The sequence below is a fragment of the Pholcus phalangioides genome, unplaced genomic scaffold, assembly GCF_987345545.1.
Source record: "Pholcus phalangioides strain wild (caught in Gottingen) unplaced genomic scaffold, Ppha-v1.0 ptg000009l_1, whole genome shotgun sequence".
In the NCBI taxonomy this organism is placed as follows: domain Eukaryota; kingdom Metazoa; phylum Arthropoda; class Arachnida; order Araneae; family Pholcidae; genus Pholcus; species Pholcus phalangioides.
Genome location: NW_028301602.1, coordinates 12411813 through 12419065, shown reverse-complemented (window position 1 = coordinate 12419065; position 7253 = coordinate 12411813). Strand labels below are relative to the sequence as shown.

The following is a 7253-nucleotide window of genomic DNA, read 5'->3' as shown; positions in this document are numbered from 1 at the left end:
AAGCTCATCCAGACCAAATAAGGATAGCCAAACACTTAAAAAAAAAATGACCGCAATAAAACACTACCCTCTAATCTCATCAAGGCATCACTGAAAAAATTACTCAATTTCTTTCTATCTATAATTTTTCTCATTTCGACAATCTCATCGATACACCCCTTCATACATAAAACGAAAGGAAAAAAAAAAAAACAACCAATACTCAATTACATCAACAAATGCACAACAAAATCAGTACAGGACCTAATAGAACAATAAATAAACAAACATACAAGACATATAAGAAAAAAAAAATTATATTGAATTGAGACATAAAAATCGATAATATTAATGTTGCGGGATTAATTCCGCCCAAAACCGTTTATTCGAGTAAAATAAGCCGCTCAACCCATTTAAAGAGAATTCATCAACCAATCTTAGAATAAAGAGAGAGGAAAAAGGCCAAGCATGAAATTTTCTCTTGCAAACTATAATTACGATTGATTCCTAGACCCCGACAGACCAATCAAATTGACTGGTTATTATTATTATTTTTTTTTTTTACATGTATTATTATTATTCCTTGAAGAGCTATTACTCAATAATATGAAAAAAAAAGATAAATTACAATAATATAATATATACTCGTATATTACACGAAACAAAAAGAAAGGGATCAAGTTATGATTTAAAAGAAAATTTTCATCTGTGTTCTTATTCTAGGATCATGATGTATTTTTTTAAATGTATATAACACTGTCTAACCCCTTAGATAACAGTACGTGATCTTCTCTTTAAGCTGTCATTCATCAACTATGTCAGCTCTGACTTTATATTGCATGGTTTTTTTTTCTCTCTCTGAAAAAGAATAAGAAAATCCTATGTATTGGAGGCCCCCATAGAGAAAGAAAAACATTTTTTGATTGATATGAATTTAGTTATTTATCTACGTTTATTTTATTTTTTTCCGATGTTTTCTAAGAAAAGCCCAGTAGTACGTACGTATACTAACATGAGATAATCTATTATTAGCAATTATACTATTACAAGACCGAAGTCTTTTTCGATGTTTTTTGGTCCCATTGGTTGTGTTATTATAAAAAAAAAAGGGGGGGTTATGTTATACGGGATTGGATAGTCATGATCGGTATTTTATTTTTAATGCGTATATGCAGAATAAAAAAAAAAAAAAAGAATGATCAATTACTCTATTTGAGAAGTAGTGACAATGATAGATTCGTGATTGGAAGAGATCTAGATGCTTAAAAGTTTTTTTTTAGGTTTGTCATTATATTTCAGGTTTGAATTAAGTTTACTTCGTAAAAAAGCTCTTCGAGACGATCATCGAGATACCTTGCTTGATTAAATAATTATTTATTCATGGTGAATTTTGTAGGTTTTTCTAATAAATATTTAGGATGACATTTGTTTGGAGGGCTTAAAGTTACAGTGGTGCAAGTCACTGTTTCACCAATTCGGACCAAGTCTAGAAATGCAGTCTAGAAGTGCTAAACATTTAAAAGAAAAAAAAAATGAACTAAGTCATTTTCAATAGTTCACTCTAAATTGTAAAATCATTTTTTTTTAACATGGGGACATATGACAACAATTCTAGTAAAACCTCCTTTTCTCAAAATGAGGAGGATTATTGACTTACACCACTGTAACTTTAATCCATTTTCAAGAGTTCATGTATGGCATTCGCCCGATGTTACGCCTGCGGGTTATAAAATAATGAAGTTTCTGTTATTGAATTTTTTTTAAATTTGATTATGAAGTTGTGCTTTAATTTTTTTTTAATGAGGATAACAGTGTTCTTTCATGTATTTTTTTTTCATTAAAACAATTCTCGGCGATTGATATGAATTCAGTTACTTATCTACATTTATTTTTTCCGACGTTTTCTAAGGAAAGCCCAGTAATACTAACATAAGATGATCTATCATCAGCAATTATACAATTACAAGATCGAAATCTTTCTCGATGTTTTTCGGTCCCATTGGTTATGTTATTGCAAAAAAAAGGGTAATGCTACGGGATTGGATGGTCATGATCGGTGTTTTATTTTCAATAAAAACGAATGATCAATTACTCTATTTGAGAAGTAGTGACAATGATATATTCGTGATTGAAAGAGATCTAGATAGGCTGGTAAGTTTTATTAGGTTTGTCTATTTCGTAAAATACTCTTCAAGACGTGATCATCGAGATACTTCGCTTGATTATATAATCATTTATTCATGGTGAGTTGTGTGTTTTTCTAGTCCATATTGTGGATGACATTTGTTATATTAGGAGTATGTATATGACATCTGTTCGATGTTATGACTGCTGGTTATTCAATTAAGAAGTTATTTATTATGTTATTTTTAATATTTTAATCCGATTATGAAGTTGTGCTTTTATCTTTTCAAGAGCAAAGATGACAATGTTATCTGTTTTTTAGAGGTTAGGATGGAATGGGAAATATACCTGCCAATCCTTTGACGATGATCCAAGGCAGAAAGAAAGAAGAAATAATGAAAAAGAAGCCAAAGGTCCATAAGCCGTTCCTTCAAATTCCCGATTTATACCGATTTATATAAAAATATCAGCCAATGAATTCCAGTATCATATCTGATCCGAACTGTGCCCAATCTCGTCGTAATTATGAAAATTGGTGATTTTAAACACATTTCCTTCTAAATTGACAATGTTTTTCTACATGTAAATAATTCTCGACAATGTCAGGATAAATTAAGTTTCGATCGTTTCATCATTTTGTCACACCACAGTCATGTTCTGCACATAAGAGCTAGTTGACCCCATGACCCAAAATCTATTGCCGATTCTGAACGGCAGTGTTCGAAATTTTGACTTTTTTTTTTTTTATACTCACCGAGAGGTTGGTACGCTAACCCTTCCCTGCGGTAGTAATCTTTTTCTGTTGTCACCGCTTCCGTTGTGCCTCCGCGTCAGGAAAGTTTCTGACAAGGACAAATCTGGTATCGAACTCGCGAAACGTCTAAACATCCTTTGGTACTTTAAGCGAGTATCTTATGCGACTGCGCCCGATTAAGTTATGATTAAATGTCATCTAATAAAGTGAAATATCAATATAACGCATACGTCTTCACCCCGGGAATACAGCTATAACAAATGGTTTTCAAGTGATTGTGAAAGAGCTAAGTTTGAAGATAGAAAAAATATCCGGTTATAGCGAGTCTAAAATTTTAAGGCTTTCGCTATCGAAAACGCCAGTATTTTGTTTCTCTGTCTTCAAAAATTGAACTAAGGATGACACTTATTGTCACACTTTCTTGTCGTAAACATTGCTCAGAGGTACTTCTGAAAAATAAATGCAAACAGAGAGAGTTAAATTTTTTTAGAATGCTCTTCCTATAATTGGGCTCTCTCACCTTAGAACGGGATATGCGACGATTCTACAGGGTGATTCAGAAAAAATGGGAAAAACTTTAAGAGGTGATAGAGTACACGCCAATACAAACAACTGTCATCAAAAAGAATGCATGGTCTAACATAGTGCTTCCCAAAGTGGGCAATATCGCTCCCTCGTAGGCGATGGAATGGCCCAGGGGGGCGATAGAAGCTACGGATTTAGCATAGGATCCTATGGGTTTACTTGAGTTGGGGGGGGGGCGATGAGTGAGAAAAAATTCTGGAGTAGGGGGCGATGGAATGAAAAGTTTGGGAAAGTATGGTCTCACATGAAAGGCAAACGCTGTAGCGCGTTTCGAAACGGCCTCTCCGCAAACGTTAAAACGGCATTCCTGTTGAAATTCATCGGGAGAAAAAGAACACCATGCATGCAAATGTAACCTGGGGAAGAAGAACACCATGCATGCAAATGTAACCTGGGGAAGAAGAACACCATGCATGCAAATGTAACCTGGGGAAGAAGAAGAAGAAACCGTATGCAAATCTGCGTCACGGTGAATAAATACACGGACCCAATGTTACTAAAGTGCGCCATTACCCCGTACGTTACAACTATTGGAACGGTTGCATGGTGGAATAACTGGCTGGCATCCACGCCTTTTATTCACTGTGACGCAGACTAGCATACGGCCGCTGTGGTGGTCGAGTGGTGACGGACTCGCATCGCGAGGATCCGGGTTCGAACCCCACCGTCACCACAGTGGTGGTCGGATGGAGTTGGTTTCCTGTGGTTCCCAACTTCGAGGCGCAAATGCGAGCCGATCTCCCCATTAAAAAGCCTTGCCACAGAGAGCAACAGGTCTACAACGATAAATCATTGCAATTTCATTATTTTTCTCCTTATAGCACTTCATATAATTCCCAGTTTGAGGCACAGATTAAATGGTCGTTGGAATTTATCTTGCTCACTTATAGACGGGTATTAATTTTACCCAATATATTTTTGGATGGAACAGAATTTCCGTATCTATAACAGAGAAATGTCAAAAAGAAGTGACTACAGTTTTTGAGTCTTTTTGCAGCAAAGTATAAGAAATTTGATGCACAGGGTATCCCATAAATTTGAATTTTTTTTTTTTTAAATTCATCAAAACTGAAGGAACTGATATCTTTGAGTGTGGTTTTTGAAAAAGTTATTTTTTGGAGCGGGAAGAAATTCAGTTGAAATTTTTATCAATAGAATGGTAGAAAAATCAGTCCTACAAGAGTGATTGGACCGGACCTTCCTTCCAGCTCTTCTGTGTCCAAAACGTTCGTAAAGCTTTTAGCCGTGAATTTCTCACTGAGGTAAAATAACTTCACCAATAGTTCTTTATTCACCAATATCAACATCACAATGAGAACCTTAAGGGCCAGTAACAGGAAATTTCAGAAATGAGTACACCTTAGATTTTACAGGACTGATTTCACATTAGTGCAGTTCCCTCTATCGATATAAATATGCGAGTAATTTTTTATTCTCACGCCGAAAGAAAGTGCCCTTCAAGAGGAACTTTTTCACAAACCGCATTGGAATATACCATTTCCTTCAATTTTTATGAATTTTTAAACTATTTACGAATTTATGGGATAGCCCATGCATTTGGGATCATATATTATACTGATGCATATTTGGGATAATTACACCACGTCATATATGTAAAACTAAAAATTTAATGTAACATACTGAAAAAATCAAGAATATTGGATCTGTGTGTGTGGGACCTTGAGGAAGATACAAATTTTTTTGGAATGAAATATTCTTGCAGCAATTTTAAAATTCTTCCAAATTAGTTATTAGTTGAATCATAAGCGTAAGAAAATTAAATTTTATCAATTCCAAGATGTTTAAATAAACACCACGACAGCATTTGGTGAAAATGTAAGCCTACACGAAATCTGAGAGATAATTTATTTTTCAAATTTATTTAAAACTTTTATTCAATTCAGTTCGGAACAATACATAAAAAATTACAGATATTACAAATAAATATAAAAACATGATTCAATACCAATGAAAGTTATACATATAAACAGTAAAGGAATGAAAATTAGATTAATGACCAAGCATTGTTTTAAAGCGATGTATCCATATGAAAATTCAGTATCGAATATAGATTATATATTAATATTAAATTAAAAGATATATACAAGATTCATCGAAAGACTGGTTATTTGTGGAGAGGAAGATTAAAAGAAAGAAAATTCATCACTGCCCCCACGGGGACTCGAACCCTGGTCTCTCACTTGCCGGACGAGTACTCTACCACCTAAGCTATGGAAACAGAGAGAATATTTCAAATTTGAAATATTTCAAATTTGCTCAACCATCTAAGCTATGGAAACAGAATAACTGAAATTTGAAATATTTCAAATTTGCTCAACCATCTAAGCTATGGAAACAGAATAACTGAAATTTGAAATATTTCAAATTTGCTCAACCATCTAAGCTATGGAAACAGATAGAATATTTCAAATTTGAAATATTCTATCTGCTTCCATAGCTTAGGTGGTAGAGCACTCGTTCGGCAAGCGAGAGACCGGGGTTCGAGTCCCCGTGGGGGCAGGGATGAATTTGCTTCCTTGTAATCTTCATCTCCACAAATAACCAGTCTTTCGATGAATCTTGTATTGACAAGTGGAGAGGATGTTTCTATATGCATAAAATATATATATATTAGAATCAAACATAAATTAGGTGAACATACGTGAATAAATAAGCGAATATGTGAAATGAAATGGAAAATAATAAAAAGCAGTCCCCCAATGTTTTCGAAAGAAACTATAATCGGAATTTCGAAAATGATGCTTGCGTGTGTTTTTCGCGATGGGATATATATCCCTTGAAAATTCAAAAAATGATGAGTTATTACGGTGGAAATTTCAATTATAAAACCATCTTGGAAGTAGAAAGAGTGAAGGAGACCTAAATCACAAAAATTCGCGGATGGAAATAAATCAAAAGCCATTGAATGAGTGGATATAAGAAAAATCTAAGAAACAAAAGAAGACAAGAATGAAGTAAAAGAAAGTCACAAACTGTGACAGGTAAAATCAATAAAACGCTTTGCCACCCACTTATTCGCCCCACGCGATCATCCGGCCTGTGCACCATCAAGAGTTGTTGTTTCCTACGCTCTTTCTTCATAACAAGTATTTTTTGGGTCTTCGAAACTTTTTCTTTTTTTCATGGTTGTCCAATCCATAGGAATGCCACTTAAAAACGATTTACCTTTTCACTATGGGGGTTGTTACAAGAATTTCCAGAATATAATAAAAATGAAGAAAAAGAAAATCAATGTAAGAATGGATTCTGTCCTCCGACCCGTTGGGTCAATCAGGTTAACTTCATGGCATTTCATGAAGACGTATCATGATCCATGCTGGAACGTTCTGCCGAATGGAATTTATTTCTCCTGTATTATTGGTTATGTATTGTTGCTATAAATGGGATGTTCATCTTACATATTGTTTGTTTTCTGATTTTTGGTTATACATATAATGTTCAATGCATAGTATTGATTGTGTTTTTTGGGTTATACATTCTTGTTTTGTATTGTTGGCTGAGGATTTTCTGACATATACCGTAAATGTATGAATTTATGTTGTCAGTCACTAATGTTAGCAGCATTGTTGGTAATGTTGTATTGTTGGTTAAGCATTCCTTGTATCAGTTTTTTTGTTGGTCTTGTATATTTTGTTCGAATTGTTTGTATTGTTGGTTAATGTATTCTATGCTTGAATTCCTTTTTTATTGTGGTTTTTTTTTTTTGTTCGAATTATTTGTATTTCTGGTTACGTCTTCTTTGTTTGAATTATACTATGTATCGTGGGGCATATGTTGCCATTTTTATTGT

At 34.0% G+C, this 7253-nt stretch overlaps 1 non-coding gene across 1 annotated transcript; it reads left to right on the top strand.

Annotated features, from left to right (window-relative positions):
* Positions 1-5890: 5890 nt before the first annotated feature.
* On the top strand, positions 5891-5962 carry TRNAA-GGC (transfer RNA alanine (anticodon GGC)). Its single transcript has one exon. It is a non-coding gene; the product is annotated as a tRNA-Ala (tRNA).
* The last annotated feature ends 1291 nt before the right edge of the window (positions 5963-7253 follow it).